The sequence below is a fragment of the Vombatus ursinus genome, unplaced genomic scaffold (assembly GCF_900497805.2).
Source record: "Vombatus ursinus unplaced genomic scaffold, bare-nosed wombat genome assembly UNPS02015106.1, whole genome shotgun sequence".
NCBI classification, from domain to species: domain Eukaryota; kingdom Metazoa; phylum Chordata; class Mammalia; order Diprotodontia; family Vombatidae; genus Vombatus; species Vombatus ursinus.
In genome coordinates, this window is record NW_020954884.1 from 2,083,794 (window position 1) to 2,102,689 (window position 18,896).

Here is an 18,896-nt window from a genome sequence, read left to right on the forward strand (position 1 = left end):
GGCTGTTAGAAGTCATAGACAGAAGAGTTGTAGAGCTGGAAGGGATCTTCTAGTCCAACCCCCTCATTTTACGGATGTGGCAAGTGAGACCCAGAAAGGTTATTGGAACTAGACCCCAAGTCTCCTGACAGCTTGTCCAGTGCGTTTCCCAGGCAGTTTTTCTTTTTTCTAGCACCCTTCCCAGTCGCACCCTACCTCCTAAAAATATTCAGAGTGAGTACTGGGTAAAATCAATTTGTTAATTGACTGTTATTCTTTAACATTTTAAAAATGTGGTCACTCTATTTCCGTTCTTTCTCATTTTTTCTACCTTTTCTCTCCCAGCCCTTCCTGGAACAAAGAAACAAAGGTGACTCAGTAGATAGAGCAATAGATATGGCACCAGAAGCCCTGAGCCAAATCCCACTTGTGACACTTACCACCTCTGTGACTTTGTGCAAGTTCATTTTACTTCTCTGGGCCTCAGTTTCCATGTCTGTGAAATGATGGGAATGGACTAGATGATCTCTAAAGGTTCTTTTGCTCTAAATCCCTCTATCCCAAAGGGCAGCTTGTGCCTGGAGAACCAAAGCAAAATTTTGATGGAGTGGCACAAAACTGTCACGGAAGAAGGAAATAGAGATGGATGCCACATTGGAGCCAAAAAGTAATCCTTCCACTTTATTTGGCATGTAGTCAGGCCCTTAACTGCAGTTCTGTGTCTACTTAGAGGCTACATGATTGAGGAGGAATGTGGAGAAATTGGAAAAAGTCCACAAAAAAGTAACAAAAACACAATCAAAGGGCTGGGAAGAAAAGCTCTATGAAGAAAGTTTCAAGTACTTATAGTAAAAACTCTTTTATATTTTCCTGGAGACTATGGGGAAATTTTACAAGTAATGAAAAGGCTCAGACTAAGGAAAATTAAGAAAGATGCTGTAATGCCAGCAGTTGTCATGTTATTGTGCCATACAGCAATAAAAGCAGCAAGGATCTAGAGCTAGAGGGGGCCCTGTAAGACTATTTAGTTCAACTTCCACATTTTACAGATGAGGAAACTGAGTCCTGGAAAGAACAGGACAAGGATTTTTGAATCCAAATCTGATATTCTGTGCACTGTACCAAATTTCACACTTTCTCATCATAAACAATAGAAAATACTTTTCCTAAGGACAGATTCTTAGTTAGCCATACATGTGTTAACATTTTATATTAGGACCCTCTGTAGGGGAGCTTGATTCTTGAGCCATTTCATTTTTAAAAATTAATTCCATAGTTCTTTTTATTTTATTGATGTCTTTTTGTTTTTTATGTTTTATTGATGCCTTATGTTTTTAAACACTAGTCATTTCTCAATATACTCTTCTCCATTACTCCATACCATCCTCGTAAGGAAAGAAATCAGTTAAGCAAAACCAACTGAAAAAAAAAAGGTGCCTGATGGGATGTACCAGCTTCCACTTCTGTAGACCCACACCTATGTACTAAGATGAGGAAAACAGAGTTCCTCATCTGTTCTCTGGGACTAAAATTAATAAGGGCAATTAATATGAGTTCAGCTACTGTTGAAATTCAATTTTTTACATTATTTTGGTATATATACATATATATGTATGTATGTATGTATATGTAAAATTTTCATTGTTCTGCTGACTTTGCTATCCAGCAATTCCTATAAGTGCCATTGGTTTTATGAATTCCTCATATTTGCCAACTCTTATAGTATTCCATTCTTATGGCATTTTTATAGTGTTCCATGAATTCATATTCTACAATATGTTGAACTATTCCAATCAATGAGTTCCAAGTTTGTTTCCAGTTGTTGTGTTTTTTTTCCACCTCCACAAAAAGTACTGCTGTGAATTGTGGGGTCCAAAATTGTCCAATCAGCAAGAAAAATCACTGAGGCAGAACTCTGAGCCAATAGCACTTCATTAAAGAGTCCATGGTCCCCTCTAATGAGGTAGACCTCAGATCTTCCTCATGATCTGAGATGCCTCCTTTCCCCAGGTTCTTACTTTTATAGGACTTGATACTCAGACACTCAGAAGAGGTAAAGTAAAACACAGAGTTTCATTGGTTGATAGACCTTGATTTTGACCCTCCAGGAGAGCCAGAAATGATGCATCATCATGGTTGGTCACAAGATGGGGAAGGCAGTAGTCATCTTCAGTGACTAAGTGGTCATCAGATGGCCACCTGCTTATGTTAGACAAGAGTGAGTGGTCCAGAGATACAAAAACAAATTGGGGGACTTTCCATATCATGCCAAAGTTTCCCACCCACTCTGGGCTTGGTCGTCAGCATTCTTGTAGTTAGGCAAGTGAACTTTGTAACTGGTAGTTTACAGTTCTGGAGCCTAATATACAGAATTTATAATATCTATCCTTATGGAATGATATCAAACTGGTTAATAAATAGGGGTCTAATTGATCATCTATCACAGGATATTTTAGTATATATTCTTTCTGTCTTTGATCTCATAGAATCATAGCTCTAGAGGGCAGCCATCAGATCTAACCCTTTCATTTGACAGATGAGAAAACTCAAGCCCAAGAAGATAAATGTCTTGACCAAGGTTATACAGGTAATAAGTATCAGAGGTGGGCTTGGACCCAACATCCTCTGACTCATAAGCCAGGGCTCTTTTTACCATACTACACTGCCTCATGCTTGGGGTATGGACCTAGTAATGGTACTTAGGTCTGTAGCTGAGGAAACAGAAGCTCAGGGAAGTTATGGCTTGCCCAAAGTCACACAGCTATTTAAATCAGACTAGAACAGCTAACCTGGTGTTCTTTCTACTACTACAAGATGTTGAGCACTAATTAGTTTCCAGGAGCTAAGTTTGTCAATTCACTAAACATTTCTAAAAAGTCAGGAGAATCGGAAGCAAATGCAGGGCCAGATGTACATCCACAGCATGGAAAATGCAGTGAACCTAGGGATGAAGATGTAAATTGAGGAAAGATAGGATAACAGGTAATGTGACTATAAGGAAATAAAACCAATTTCCAAAGATAGAAGCAAAGCATCTTTAAGTTGGAAGTAACTTAGAAATCATCTAATCCAACCTTCTCTTCCCTACAAGATTCCTCCCTACAGCCTTTCTTATAGCTGATCTTCCTGGGTCTGCTTCCAAGCTCCTGGCAATCAGTAGTCATTTATTTATTTGTTTGCTTTAACATTCATTTCTCTAAATTTTGAGTTCCAAGTTCTTTTCCTTCCTCCAGCCCCTCCCTTACTCATTGAGAAAGCAAGCAATATGATACCCCTTACACATGTGAAGTCATGCAAAATGTATTTCTATATTAGCCATGTTGAAAAAAAAGCAAGAAAAATAAAGTAAAAAACATTATGCTTCAATCTGTACTCAGAGTTCATCAATTCTCTCTCTGGAGGTGAATAGCATATTTCATCCTGAATCCTTTGGAACTATCTTGGATCATTGTATTGATCAAAATAGCTAAGTCTTTCCCAGTTTATCATCTTTACAATATTGCTGTTACAATGTATGTTCTCCTTATTCTGTTTACTTCACTTTGCATCAGTTCATATAAGCCTTCCCAGATTTTTCTGAAACCATCCCTCTTGTCATTTCTTATAGCACAATAGTATTTCACTACATTCGTATACCATGACTTGTTCAGCCATTCCCCAATTAATGGCCAACCCCTCAATTTCTAATTCTTTGCCACCACAAAAGAGCTGCTATAAATATTTTTCCTTTTCTTTTGATCTTTTTGGGATACAGACCTAATAATGGTACTTCTGACTCAAAGGGTATGCACAGTTTTACAGCCCTTTAGGCTTACTGCCAAATTGAGTCAACACGTATTTATTAAGCACCCTTTCTGTGCCAGGCACTATGCTAGGCTCTGGGTATACAAGTACAAAGAATGAAACAAAATTCAGTGTTGGAGAGGGAATATCAACAGTAACAAAATGATGAATCCTTGAATAACTGAGATAAGTAATAATAACTCCTCTTCCTTTAGCGTTTTAAGGTCTACAATACACTTTCTTCATAAGAGTCCTAAGGTAGATAGTGTACAAATAACTATAATACAAAAAGATGCTTGTATAAGGAAGAAGCAAATCTACCACTGATCAAGGTCCAGGGAGAATGGACCTTTCACGACAAACTGAGGGGATCAGGGAAGACTCCATGAAGGAAGTAACATTTAAGTTGGTCCTCAGAAAACAGATAAGATTCTGTAAGGAAGAAACAGGAGGCAATGACATTGAACTGCTTGAGCAAATGCATGAAGGCAGGACCAGTTGCCATATGTAGAACCAGCACTTCTTAAATTGTGGGTCAAGACTCCATATTGGATTGAGACCCACAGTTTAAGAAGCGCTGATAAGGGTTGCAGAGTGGAAAAAGTTTAAGAAGCCCTGGAATAGACAATATGTGATGAAGGTTAACTACAGTATAGGGGAATCTAGTCAGTAAGATGTTATCACATTATAGAGGGACTTGAATACCAGATTAAGGAACTTGAAATTTATTCGGAAGACAATAGAGAACTATCGAAGGATCCTGAACACAGGAAATGGTAAGGTCATATCTGTATGAAGTTAAATTTAGCAGCAATAGGAAGAATGGTTTGGGAGGAGGAATAGCAGAAGACTAGGTAGATATGTATGGCAATAGTCTAGGTAGATTATAATGAAGGTCTGTACTAAAGTGATGACACTGAAAATAGTGAGGAGGGGGACAGATATTAGAGATCATATTAACTGGCATCCATGTAGCACTTTAAGGTTTGCAAAGCACTTTCCTCACAAAAATCCTGTGTGAAAAGCAGTGCAAATATTATTATCTCCATCTTATAAATGTTGAAACTGAGACTGTGAAAGCTTGAGAGACTTAACCACGTTAATACAGCTAGTAGGTGTCTGAGACAGAATTCATGTCCTTGTCTCCTGACTCCAAATATAGTACTCTATTCACTAAACCAGTCATGTGCAAGTCAAGACATTACCCCCATGATGTCACTGGTTCTCATAGAGAAAAAAGGAAAAACAACAACAACAACAAACTGCTTTAGGCAAAGATAACAATTACAAGAGTTTGTTTGTGTCATAAATAACTAGATATGGGAGGCTAGAGATAAGCCTCCCATAAGATAAGTTTTGAAACCTGGCAGACCAGATAATGATTGCTGACCCAGTAGACTATTGGAAATAGAAGAAAGAGCCAGTTTAGGTATAAAAGGGGGCTGTTGGGATATCCAGGTGCAGAAGTCATGTAGGCAGTTTGAGATATAGGTCTAGAGCTCCCGGGAAAAGGCAGGTTGGAGCTAAAGATATGGGAACTATCTGTTGCAGTGATAAAGAGCTGAAACCATGAACATGAATGAGGTTATCAAAGGAAACAGTGTAGAAAGGGAAGAGGACCAAGGAAAAAAACTTGAGGAGTCAAGCCATTAAAGGATTGGGGGAAGGAAAAGGAAAAGGAGGAAGAAAAGGAACAATTAGAAGACAAGAGGAGAACAAGGAGAAAGGAATGTTTGGGAAGCCAAGGAGGAGAATGTATTGATAAGGAGGAGGTGGCCATTAATCTTAAAAGCTGCCAAGTAAGATGAGGCCTAATAAAATGCTCCTGGATTTGTCGAGAGGAGGATCTCTGGTAATTGTTAAGACAGGTAGTTTCAGTAGAACAGTGATGGAGGAACCTAGATTCCAAGGATTTGAGGCCTTAGGATCACAATTCAGAGAGTTAGAGCTGGAATTGATCTTAGAGGTCATCTAGTCCATTTTAGATGGGCAGGTAGATGGTACAGTGGATAGAATACTGAGCCTGAAGTCAGGAAGACTCATCTTCCTGAATTCAAATCTGGCCTCAGAGAATTCCTAGCTATGTGACCCTGGGCAAGTCACTTAACCCTGTCTGCCTCAATTGCCTCATCTGTAAAATGAACTGGCGAAGGAAATGGCAAACCACTCCAGTATCTTTGCCAAGAAAACCACAAATGTGATCACAAAGAGTCAGACACTACTGAATAATAAACAACAACAAAGTCCATTTTGCGGATGAAGAACCTGAGGTTCAGAGTGGTCAAGGTCACACAGAGAGACATTGGCAGAGCCAGGATTAGAACATGCTCAATAAGCATTTAAGTGAGGGGCAGCTAGGTGGAGCAGTGGATAGAGCACTGGCCCTGGAGTCAGAAGGACCTGAGTTCAAATCCAGTCTTAGACCAGACACTTGACACTTACTAGCTGTGTGATCCTGGGCAAGTCACTTAACCCCAGTTGCATCACCAGAAAAAAAAAATAAAGCATTTAGTGCATACTTTGTATCAGGCACAATGCTAGGTTGTAGGGATACAAAGACAAAAAATTAAATAGTCTCTGTTATCTAAGAACTTACATTGTAACAGGGGAGGTAGTCAAACTATCTATGACAATAGTCCAGGCAGATTATAAAGAAGGATTGTAAAGAAGGCCTGTACAAGGGTGATGGTGCGTACACACACACACACACACACACACACACACACACACACACACACACACTATATACAAGATACATAACAGTAGCCATATGAGGTGACCTTAGAATATAAGGCATGAGCAACTTGGGGACCAGGACAGGCCTCCTCATGCAGAAAGCGGCATTTGATATGGGGTTTGAAGGGATTGCAAGAGTCAGAAGGACAGCTTTCCAGGCAGAGGGAACAGCCAGTGTAAAGGTGCTGAGAGAGGAGATGGAGTATCCCGTGTGAGGAAGAACAGGTAGGCCAATACAGCATAATTTGTAGAGTATCTGAGTAGAAAGGAACAATATTTAAGAAGACTAGAAAAGTAGGAAATGACAGGCTATGGGTTGTCAAACAAAGGAATCTACATTTGATCTTAGAGGTAATAAGGAGCCATTAGAGTTTATTAAATAGGACAGTGACGAAGTTTGACCTGTGGCCATGTGGACCATGGATTAAAGTGGGGACAGACTTGAGGCAGGATACCAATTATGAGGCTATCCCAGGAGTCCCAGAGAGAAGTGATTAAGTGTGAGTGAAGGGAAGGAGAAAGATTTGAGAGACATTGTGAATATAGAAACAATAAGAATTGGCAACTCATTGGATACGTGAGGTGAGTGATGGGAAAATAGGAAGTTCAGGAGAGGGGTAGATTGGGGGAAAGATGACACTTTGTGTTTCAGGCATGTAGTGAGTTCAAGATGCCTCTTGGTCAGCCAATAGGGATCGTGACTGGAGAGAGCAGTTTCAATTGAGTAATGAGGTAGGAAACCACAATTCAGAGGGTTGGGAACAGAGTGAGAGGAGAGGAAGTGGATGTGCTAGGTATAGATGGCTTTTTAAAGGAGATTAATTGAAAATGTAGCATTTTGTAGTTATTAAATGTCATTTTTCTTGGCTGATTATACATTACCAGAAGAATTATTGTTTTTCTATTATAGTACCAAACCTGAGTTTTTAAGTTTTGATTTTGGGTTAAACAAACAAAACTACAAAAGAGTTTTGCAAAGAAATATTTTCATTATTTTTGGTCACTCCAGATCTCATTTTTATAATCAGTTTCCATAGTGCTAAAGAGGTATATGATAACAATATAGGTGTTAAATTGAGAATCAGAAAATCTGGGTTTGAATCCTAGCTCTGTCATGTATTTCCTATCTGACCTTGGGCTTTATATTCTCAGTCTCAGTATCCTCTTCTACATAATGATGTTGTTAAACTAATTAATTAGCCTGTAGTATCCTTTTCCATTTTAAATCCATGATTCTGTGATACTGCTGATGGGTTCTTTTCTTGGCTCCCTGTGGCTGGCTTCCTGTTTATATTGTTCAAAGTCTCATACATAATTGGCTTCTATAGCTTATTTACACTTCTTCCTACCCTATTCTACCTTTCTCTTTTTTAAGGGTTCTAAAGAGATTGCTTTTTTCAAAACTGACTTTTCTAATTTGAGTTCAAACTAATTTTTTAAGAGACTTTTTACTAGCAGACAAGAACTTAAAATGCATTTTTTTTTCTATTGTAGCACCATTTAAAAAGATCCTTGAGCCATTTGGCTTTACTTTCTTTTAGCCTTTTAAATTTGGAAATGTTTCCCTTAACATTTCCAACACTTCCAAATTAAAACTTCTTACTTCTCATTATTTCATTATCTCTACCTTGTACTCTGTTCTTTAGCTCTTTCATTCTTACATTCATACATTCTAGTATGAAATCACTATTCTTTCTTGTTTGTTTGTGGGTCCTTCATTTTCTTTCTTTTTTTTTTTTTAGGCAATTAGGGTTAAGTGACTTGCCCACGGTCACACAGCTAGTAAGTGCAAGTGTTTGGTCTGAGGCCAGATTTGAACTCAGGTCCTCCTGACTTCACCTGACTCTATCCACTTCACCACCTAGCTACCCCCTAGGTCCTTCATTTTCAAAGAGGGTCCACCCTGCTCACAGTCATATCTTATGCAGTATGTGCACTCTAGTTTACTCTCTCAAGGCCAGGTAGGCTACATCTCCTCTCTGGGTTCCAGGGTTACCTGATGAGCTAGGCATAGCTTTTCCTTTGCTGTTATTGGCTTGAGCTCCCAATGGCTTTATTTTCCCCATTATTAAGGGGTACCCCAATTCTATTTAAGATCCATAAGCTTTTACAAAAGGAAATTTTCTTCAAAGACAGCCTGTACAAGCATGTAAACATTTCTATTACCATCTCTGGGCCATACTTGCCCGAACATCACCTTGGTTTCTGGAGAGGCTTACCTTATCTCGGTTCCTACATAATATTGGTGCTACCAAATTCATGCCCAAAGGCGACATCTTTGCCAGATGAATCCTCATCTTAGCTGTATGAGGAACTCAAGGTCCTCCTAAAGATCAATACTTGCTCTTTGGGACATCACTGCTGGATTGGCTATGACATTTGACCTTGGCTCCAATTCCCAGATTCCTGTGGTCTACCCTCTTGACATGTAGAATTTCCAACACTAGAGACTCTTCTCCCTTCACCAGATGCTATAGAGAACAACAGTCACTGAGAGCTCCCAGAAGTGAATGAGGCAAATAAAAATTACATCAACCAATAGGCTGTTATGAATGCCCCAGAAGCCAGTCAAAGAGCCTTCTTTTTTTTCCTTTTTTTGGTGAGGCAACTGGGGTTAAGTGACATGCCCAGAGTCACACAGCTAGTGAATGTCATGTGTCTGAGGCCATGTTTGAACTCGGGTCCTCCTGACTCCAGGGTCGGTGCTCTTTCCACTGCGCCACGTAGTTGCTCCCAGAGTCTTCTCTTCAACACATGATTAGGCTCCTGGAATCAGTTATGGAATGTCTACATGTGTTCCATAGTCTGTCTCTCCAGGGTACTTCCTTTACATGTCATCACGATTTTTCTCCCAGAAGGAGGCTGACTTACCAAGTTCTCCTTATGGAAAGATGCTGCCCCAGGTGCTCTGAACATGCACCAGACTCCCAGTATATTTATTTCAAACTTCCTCCCATCAGCAATATGTCATGATAAAATGGATTACTATGGGAGTGGTTTGGGTTGCATTTACTGTGACGATGAAAGAGGGGTTTCAGTGATCCAAACAAATAGACATAATTGGGGAAATATGAAGATGCTTCTTAAACCTCACTGAGATGTTAGAGGGTGATGAGGAAAAAAAAGTACATAGCTAAGGTGAGCAGGAAGAGATGACATTATGAGCTCTGTCAGAGAGGAAGGTAGCATGGTAGTGAAAAGAACTCTGAAGTCAGAGAATCTGGGTTCCAATTTCTCATCTGATGTTTACTACCTGTATGACTTTGGGCATGTCACTTAGATTTCCTGGGCTTCAGGTTCCTTATCTGTCAAATGAGAGGATTGGACTGTGTGGCCATTGAGGATGTTTCCAGCTCTAGCATTGTAAGTATTTCCTGGAAACAGAATTCAGATTCAGAGATAGCCTACTAGGGGAGAAATGGGAGTACAGGACAGCAATAGCTGGGCAATTATTCCTTTGCTCTTATAACTTTAAGAAGGGTATTAGTCTAGAATTAGATCTCTACTGCACATTAGGTATTTTTAAATTAGAAGTACAGTGTTCTTTAAAAGGCTTGCAATAAAATTTGTTTTCCCTGGTTATTCCCAAAGGTGAGGGAATAGCCTGCTCTTGCCATCTTAGTTCTAGGCCATCAAACACTGGTTACACAAAAGACAATCTTAGAGAGCAAACACATTTGTCTAAGCAAATGCTAACCAAAAAATCAAGGAAGATTTAGATCTAAATTTCTCTCTTTCTCTGTCTCTCTGTCTCTCTGTCTCTCTCTCTTTCTCCTTGAAATCAGAGTTCTACCAAGAAAACAATTGCATTGGGGAAGTTGGTTTTTAGCACTGTCTTCGAGTACAGATGTTGGAAATCAAGGGATGTGTTGGGAGCCTAGTTTTCTCCACTTCTGTGGTTTCTATTAGCCATTCAAAAGTCTTTGCCAGGCCTCTCTTGCCCTGTGTCTGTTTGTCTCTATCTTTCTGTTTTCTCTCCTGTCTCTGTTTCTGTCTCTGTCTATCCAAAGTCTCTCTATTAATTCAAAGGAAGCAAAGTCGCATCTCCTTCATCTCTGTCTCATTGGCTCAAAGGTCTTTCAGTTAATCAGGAATCACATCTCCCTCCACATATGCACGGTCACATGACTATCCTTCAGGGAACTGCCTTACCTACCTGAAATGGGAGTAGATATTGCAACAGAAAGATAGGTTACATCCTTAACTATCACCCCGCACCCCACCCCCCATCGTTTAGTCATAGGCTTGTTTATAACACAACTACATTACCCCCTTTAACACTACCCCACTTTACCCCTCCCATCACTAGCCTTCTACCCCCTTCCTCATCACTTAATTGTTGCTGAAGACTCATTGGCTCTGTTCTTCTGGGCTCTATGAGCTAAATTTTAATTCATACAATCAACAACTACTAAATTCCTACTCTGTGTTTAGCATAATGCCAGGCAATAAGATAGAAATTTAGACTTAGAAATATATTAAAGATGGACCCTACCTTGAAAAATTTGTAATTTCTTTTGTGGAGGAGGGGAAGGGAAAGAGGATATCATATAAACATGAAAAGATAACCAACAATGGAAGACAATAAATGATTTGTTATAGCTTGAAATTTCAGGAATATCTGGGATAAACCATTTTGCCAGTAAGGTGATATCTTAAAAAGAATCCTAGTATCTTTTTTTTTTTTTTAGGCAATTGGGGTTAAGTGACTTGCCCAGGGTCACACAGCTAGTAAAGGTCAAGTGTTTGGTCTGAGGCCGGATTTGAACTCAGGTCCTCCTGACTTTAAGGCTGGTGCTCTATCCTCTATGCCACCTAGCTGCCCCTATCTTTTTTTTTCTATAATTAATTAATTTATTTTTAGTTTTCAACATTCGCTTCCATAAGATATTGAGTTTTAAATTTTTTCCCCCTCCCCAAGACAACGTGCAATCTGATACAGGCTCTACTTATACATTCATATTAAACAAATTTTCATATTAGTCATGATGTAAGGAAGAATTAGAACTAATGAGAGGAACCACAAGAAAGAAGAAATAAAACAACAAAAGAGAAGGAGAGCAAATCATATGCTTCTATCTGCATTCAGACTCCAAAGTTCTTTTTCTGGATGTGGATAACATTTTCTATTGTGAGTCTTTTGGAGTTGTCTTAGATTCTTGCATTGCTGAGAAGAGCTAAGTCTGTCAAAGTCAGTCATTGCACAATGTTGCTGTTACTGTGTACAGTGTTCTCCTGGTTCTGCTCATTTCACTCAGCATCAGTTCATATAAGTCTTTCCATGTTTTTCTGAAGTCTGTCTGCTCATCATTTCTTATAGCACAAAAGTATTCCATTACATTCATATATCACAACTTGTTCAGCCATTCCCCAGTTGATGGACGTCCTCTCAATTTCCAATTCTTTGCCACCATGAAAGAGCTGCTATAAATATTTTTGTACATACGGGTCCTTTTCCCATTTTTTTATTATCTCTTTTGGATACAGCCCTAGAAGTAGTATTGCTGGGTCAAAGGGTATGCACAGTTTTATAGCCCTTTGGGCATAGTTCCAAATTCCTCTCCAGAATGGTTGCATCAGTTCAAAACTCCATCAACGATGTTCCAATTTTACCATGTCTTCTCCAGCATTTATCATTTTCTGGTTTTGTCTTGTTAGCCAATCTGATAGATGTGATGCGGTACCTCAGAGTTGTTTTGATGTGCGTTTCTCTAATCAATAGTGATTTAGAACATTTTTTCATATGACTATAGGTAACTTTAATTTCTACCTCTGAAAACAGCCTGTTCATATCCTTTGACCATTTATCAATTGGGGAATGATTTGTATTCTTATAAATTTGACTTGGTTCTCTGTATATTTTAGAAATGAGGCCTTTATTAGAGACACTGGCTGTAAAAATTGTTTCCCAGCTTTCTGCTTCCCTTCTAACCTTGGTTGAATTGGCTTTGGTTGTACAAAGATTTTTCAATTTAATGTAATCAAAATCATCCATTTTGCATTTCATAATGTTCTCTGTCTCTTGTTTGATCATAAATTCTTTCCTTCTCCATAGATCTGAAAGGTAAACTATTCCTTGCTCTCCTAGTTTGCTTATAGTATCAGCCTTTAACCTAGTATCTTTCAAGATGTTAGAAAACAATAGGTATGAAAAATGAAGTAGAAATAAGTACTTCTTACATGTTTAAGCATACTGCATATATACATTGGAACCAGGACACAGGTGAGTGTTATAGGTTAAATAATGTTTATAATAATTTTTTGGGGGGACTAGGCAATGGGGTTATGTGACTTTGCCCAGAGTCACACAGCTAGTAAGTATCAAGAGTCTGAGGCTGCATTTGAACTCAGGTCCTCCTGACTCCAGGGCTAGTGCTCTATCCACTGCACCACCTAGCTCCCCCTATAATAAATTTTTTAATGGAAGCTTCCTCTAATACTTGAGGATGAGGCAGTTCGGCATAGTGGCTAGAGCCTTGGACTTGAAGTCAGGAAGAACTGAGTTCCAAATCTTCTTCAGACATGTAATAGCTGTGTGATCCAGGGCTAATCATCAGCCTTAGTATCTTCATGGAGATGACAATACTATCCTCTTCCCCAAACTACCTCCTTCCTTTTCTGTGAGGAGAAAATAGGATAATAAATGCAAAGCACTTTGCACCTTTAAAGTATTCAATAAATGTTCTCTCTTACTTTACTTTTTTTTTTGTAAGGCAATTGGGGTTAAGTGCCTTGGCCAAGGTCACACAGCTAATAAGTGTCAAATGTTTGGTCTGAGGCCAGATTTGAACTCAGGTCCTCCTGACTTCAGGGCCAGTGCTCTATCTCCTGTGCCACCTTGCTGCCCCCAATGTTATCTATTATTGTGACTTCTAAGAATAAAACACCTTGGACTTGGTCAACCTTATGTTGAATGCCACAATAAGCCAATAAGCATTTATTAAATGTCTACTATGGACTAGACACTGGGTAAGCACAAAAAAATGAAATCGTTTCTGCTGTTAAAGAGCTTACTTTATGAAGGATTCATTACATAATGAATCATGTTGTAAGAAGATTCTAGTGTAATGAATTTTTTTCTTAAAAAATGTTTATTGGTTTTACTTGTTTTTCATTTAACAAGTCTAATTTTTTTTCTCTCTCCTTCCCCATTGGAAAAAAGAAAAAAAAAAGAACCAAACCCTTGTCTTAAATATGCATCTGCAAACAAAACAAATTCTCACTTTGCCTTTGGCCATGCCAAAACAATATGTGTCTTATTTTGTATTTTGAGTCCATGAATCTCTTTGTCCCGAAGTAAGCAATGTCATCATCAGTCTTCTTCAATTGTGGTTTGTCATTGCATGGATCAACATTCTTAAGTAACAAGGTCAGAGGCCAATTTGTAGATGTTTGAAAAGCTGCTCTGTACAAAGTTATCAATTCATCAAACAGTCAATAAGCATGTATTAAGCACCTACTATATGCCAATGACAGGGGCAAGTGCTGGGGATACAAGGAAGGCAAAAGACCATTCTTGCCCTCAATGAATTCATATCTAATGGGGGGGAGACAAGCCAAGAAGTATGTACAAGCATGCTACGTATAGGATAAATTTTTGTTATTGTTGAATCATTTTTTAGTTGTGTCTGACTCTTTATGCCGATTTGGGGTTTTCTTGGCAAAGATACTGGAGTGGTTTGCCATTTCCTTCTCCAGCTCATTTTACAGAGGAGGAAACTGAGGCAAATGGGGTGGAGTGACTTGCCCAGGGTCACACAACTAGTAAGTGTCTGAGGCCAGATTTGAACTCAGGAAGATGAGTTTTCCTATCTCCAAACCTGGCACTCTATGCATTGCGGCACTACCTAGCTACCCCAGGATAAACAGGAAATAATTAATGGAGGGAAGGCATTAGAATTATGAGAGATTACAAAAGGTTTCCTGTAGAAGGTAGGATTTTAGTTGGGACTTGAAGGAAGGCAGGGGAGCCAGGAGGCAGAAGTAGAGGGAGAGCATTCCAGGCATGAAAGACAGCCAGAGAAAATGTCTAGAGCCAAGAGATGAAGTGCCTTGTTCATGGAACATCAAGGAGGCTGGTGTCACTGCAAAGAAGAGTATATGGCATGGATAATAGATAAGGTATAAGAAAACTGGGAAAGTGCATGTAGGGGAGGGAGTGAGGGCATGTAAGTTATAAAGGGCTTTGAACACCAAAAAGAGAATTTTGTATTTGATCTTGGAGGTGATAAGGAGTCACTGGAGCTTATTGAGTGTGTGTGTGTGTGTGTGTGTGGTAACATGGTTGAAATTGTACTTTAGGAAAATCACTTTGGTGGCTGAATGGAGGATGAACAGGAGTGGAGGGAGACTTGTGGCAGGCAGACCGACCAGTAGTCTATTGCAGTAGCCCAGGTGGGAGATGCTGAGGGTATATATCCGATTGCTAGCAGAATCAGGGCAAAGAAAGGGGTGTATTCAAGAGATGTTGCAAAAGTGAAATTGACAGAACTTGGCAACAGGTTGGATCTGAGGTGGAGTGAGAGACAATGATGAGTTGAATATGTCACCTAGGTTGCAAATGAATAGACTGGAAGGATGCTGGTGTACTAGAAAGTAATAGGGAAGTTTGGAAGGGGGAAAGATTTAGGAGGAATGATAATGAATTTGATTTTGGACATGTTGTGTTTAAGATATCTACTAGACATCTAGTTTGAGATATCTGAAAGGCAGTTGGAGATGTGAGAGTGGAGGGCAGCAGAGTTAGGGCTGGACTGGTAGATTTGAGAATCATTATGTACATATGACAAATTAGATCTGTGAGGCTGATGAAGTCACCAAATGAAGTAGTATAGAGGGAATTGAGAAGAGGGCTCAGGACAGAACCCTGGGTAACACCTGTGGTTAGCGAGCATGACTTGAGTGAGAATCCAGCAAAGGAGACTGAGAAAGAGTGGTCATACAGATAGGAGGAGAACCAGGAGAGAATAGTGTCCCAAAAACCTAGAGAGAAGAGAGTATCAAGAAGAGAGTGATTGACAGTGTCAAAGGCAGAGAGGTCAAGAAGAATGAGGATTGAGAAAAGGCTATTGGATTTGGCAATTAGGAGATCACTGGTAACTTTAAAAGAATGATATTAATGGAATGATAAGATCAGAAGCCAGATTGTAGGGGGTTAAGAAGAGAGTGCGAAGAGAGAAGTGGAGACACCTATTGTAGATGACCTTTTTGAGGGGATTAGCTACAGATATAGGATGATAGTAGAGATGGAAGGATCAAGTGAGGATTTTTTCAAGATGGGGAAGACATGGACATATTTATAGGCAGGAGGAGATGAGCCACTAGAAAGGGAGAGATTGAAGAGGTAGAAGAGGTAGAAATCTGGTGGTATAGGGTGTTCAGGCAAGACTAGTACCTCTGGTGTGAAGGCTGCCAAGCCCTTTCCAGGGCTGCTTTCCACCTTTGGTGCCTATCACTCAACTCTCACCTGTGGCTCCCAGAAGCTGTAGCATGTACAGCAGCCACACCCCAGTAAACTATTTTGGCAGACAGGTTAACCCAGGTTGAGGGTTAACCAATGGGTCTCAAACTGTCTGGCTGACTTTAATGCCAGACTAGGCACAGACTATCCGACGAGGCAAGGAGTCCTCAGGAAGAATAGAGTCAGAAACAGCAATAGCTACGGTCACATACTATGGAAGACTTGTGTGTTACATGGCCTTCTCATGACCAATACTGTCTTCCATTTACCTAAACACAATCATACTTCATGGATGCACCCTCGAAGCAAACATTGGCATTTCACATACTAACTATGTCGTTGTAAGAAGAGATAGACAAGATGTGAGAGTGACAAAGGCAATGTGTGGCACCGAGTGCTAGACTGATCATAGACTTATCCTCTCCATAAACTCTTAACCCAACGTTTGCATTCAACAAAAGTAGCAGCCCAAAGGCAAGGCAATTAATAGAATACTTAAGGACAATTCCAGGAGAAATAACAGCAGCAGAACTGAGATCTGTACACAACTTTATATATCTGACCATGGCTTTTGATACTTTCAGTTGTGAGGGCTTGTGGATAATTATGGCAAAATTTGGTTGCCCTGAGTTCATCGGTATTGTATGTCAGTTTCATGATGGCATGGTTGCCCAGGTCCCAGAAGATGGACAATGCTGTCGTGCTTTTTCAGTCACCAGTGGAGTGAAGCAGGGCTGTACGCTTGCTCCCATGCTTTTCAGCATGATGCTTTCTGTGATGTTGTTGGACTCCTTCAACGAGGATGAAAACAGCATCAAGGTCAGCCACCACACTGATGGTAAAGTATTTAACTTGAAAAGGCTACAAGCCAAGACTGAAGTGGAGGAGAGTTGGTGTGTGACTTTTTTGTTTGCAGATGATTTGTGTTCTCAGTGCAGCCTCTGAAACTGAGATGCATCAAAGTATGGATTAATTCTCTGCTGTTTGGGGTAATTTTGGCCTAACAATTAACACCAAGAAAACAGAGGTTCTCTACCAGCCAGCACCACACCATCCATACATAGAACCATAGGTTATAGCAATTGGAGAAATATTGAATGCTTTGGATAAGTTCACTTACCTTGGCAATATACTTTCTATTTACATTCTACATCTATGTACACATAGATGATGAGGTTAACATATGCATTGCCAGAGCTAACTCAGTATTTGGGAGGCGCTGAAGGAAAAGTGTGGGAGAGAAAAAGTATTTAACTGCCCACCAAACTGAAGGTCTACAGAGCCGTTGTGCTGACCTCATTGTTGTAGGCCTGTGACACCTAGACAGTGATATGCCAGGAAACTGAATCTCTTCCATTTGATTGGCCTTAGGAAGATTCTGAAGGTCACTTGGCAACATAAGGTACCAGAGGTCCTTTCTAAAGCTAAACTGACAAACATCCAACTCTACTGCAGAGAGTGCAGCATTGATGATGGGTTGGCCATTTTGTTCAAATGCCAAATGTATGTTTGCCTGAAAGACTATTTTACAGAGAACTCACACAAGGCAAGCACTTACATGGAGGTTAGAAGAAGCAATACAAGGACAGTCTCAAGGTCTCTCTGAAGAACTTTAGAATTGATTGTATGACAATGAAACAGTGGCAAAGGACTGCCCGGCTTGGCATGTCTACATCACAGAAGGTGTTGTGTTCTGTGAGGGAAGCAGAATTGCAGTAGCTCAAAAGAAATGTGAAATGCACAAATTTCAAGAAATCTCCACTCCAAATGTTCATCTGGACTAATTGTGCCTGACCTGTAGTAGGGCCTTCTGAGCTCATATTGGTCTGATCGGCCACAGTCAGACACACTATACATTTACTCCAACATAATGATGCCATTTTAGTCATCTTCGAGAATGAAAGACAACAACCAACCCACCAGGTAATTTTTCCAAATATTCTCAAATTTGTTTATTATGTAACCTTTTATACCTGCTACATGTCTATTTGGAGTTTATCTTTGGATAAGATGTGAAGTGTTAGTCTAAATCTAATTTCTTCCATACTGTTCAGTTTTCCCAGAAGTTTTTATCAAATAGTCCTTACCCCAATAGCTAGAGTGTTTGTGGTTTTTTTTTTTTTTTTTTTAACAGTAGGCTATTAAGTTTGTTTGCTTTTGTATCTATTCCACTGATCAATCTCTCTGGTTTTTATTATACCTTTAACATGTCTTCTAACTCTGAATCCTATGAAAGACTCCCCAAAAAAGCAATCTACACTCATTATCACTTCATCTGTCACTCATTTTTTTCAACCCCTTATAATATGATCTGGCTTTTAATCTTTATAACCCTCCTGAAACTGCTTTTTCCAAGGTTACCGAGGATCTCTTGACTACTAATTGTGAAAGAATTTTCTCAGCCCTCCTCTTGGATCTGTCTTCAGCTTATGACACTGTTGACCAGGCTTTCCTACTGGATATTCCCCTCTCCCTTGACTTTTGGGACATTCTGGTTCTCTTCCTACCTGTCTGACCACTCCTTTTCGGATCATTATCCTTTTGCCGCCCTCTCACCAAGAGTGTCACTAAAAGATTCATTCTGGAACCCATTCTTTTCTTTTTTTTCTTTTTATTATCTTATTCCTTGATGATCTCATCAAATCTCACAAGTTCAATAATCATCTCTATGCAAATGACTGCTAGATCTATGTATTATCTAGTATTAATCTCTCTGTTAAATCCAATTCTCCACCACCAGCTATTAGGCATCTCTGCTTAGATATTCCACTGGCATTCTAAATGTAAGCTGGACATCTTCCTTCCTAAACCTGCCCCTCCTCTTCACCTCTCTGTTTTTGTAGAGGGGCCCAATATCCCTACAGTCACCTAGTTTTGCAACATCTGAATCAGTCAACAAGTATTTATTAAGCACGTACTATGTGACATACACTGTGTT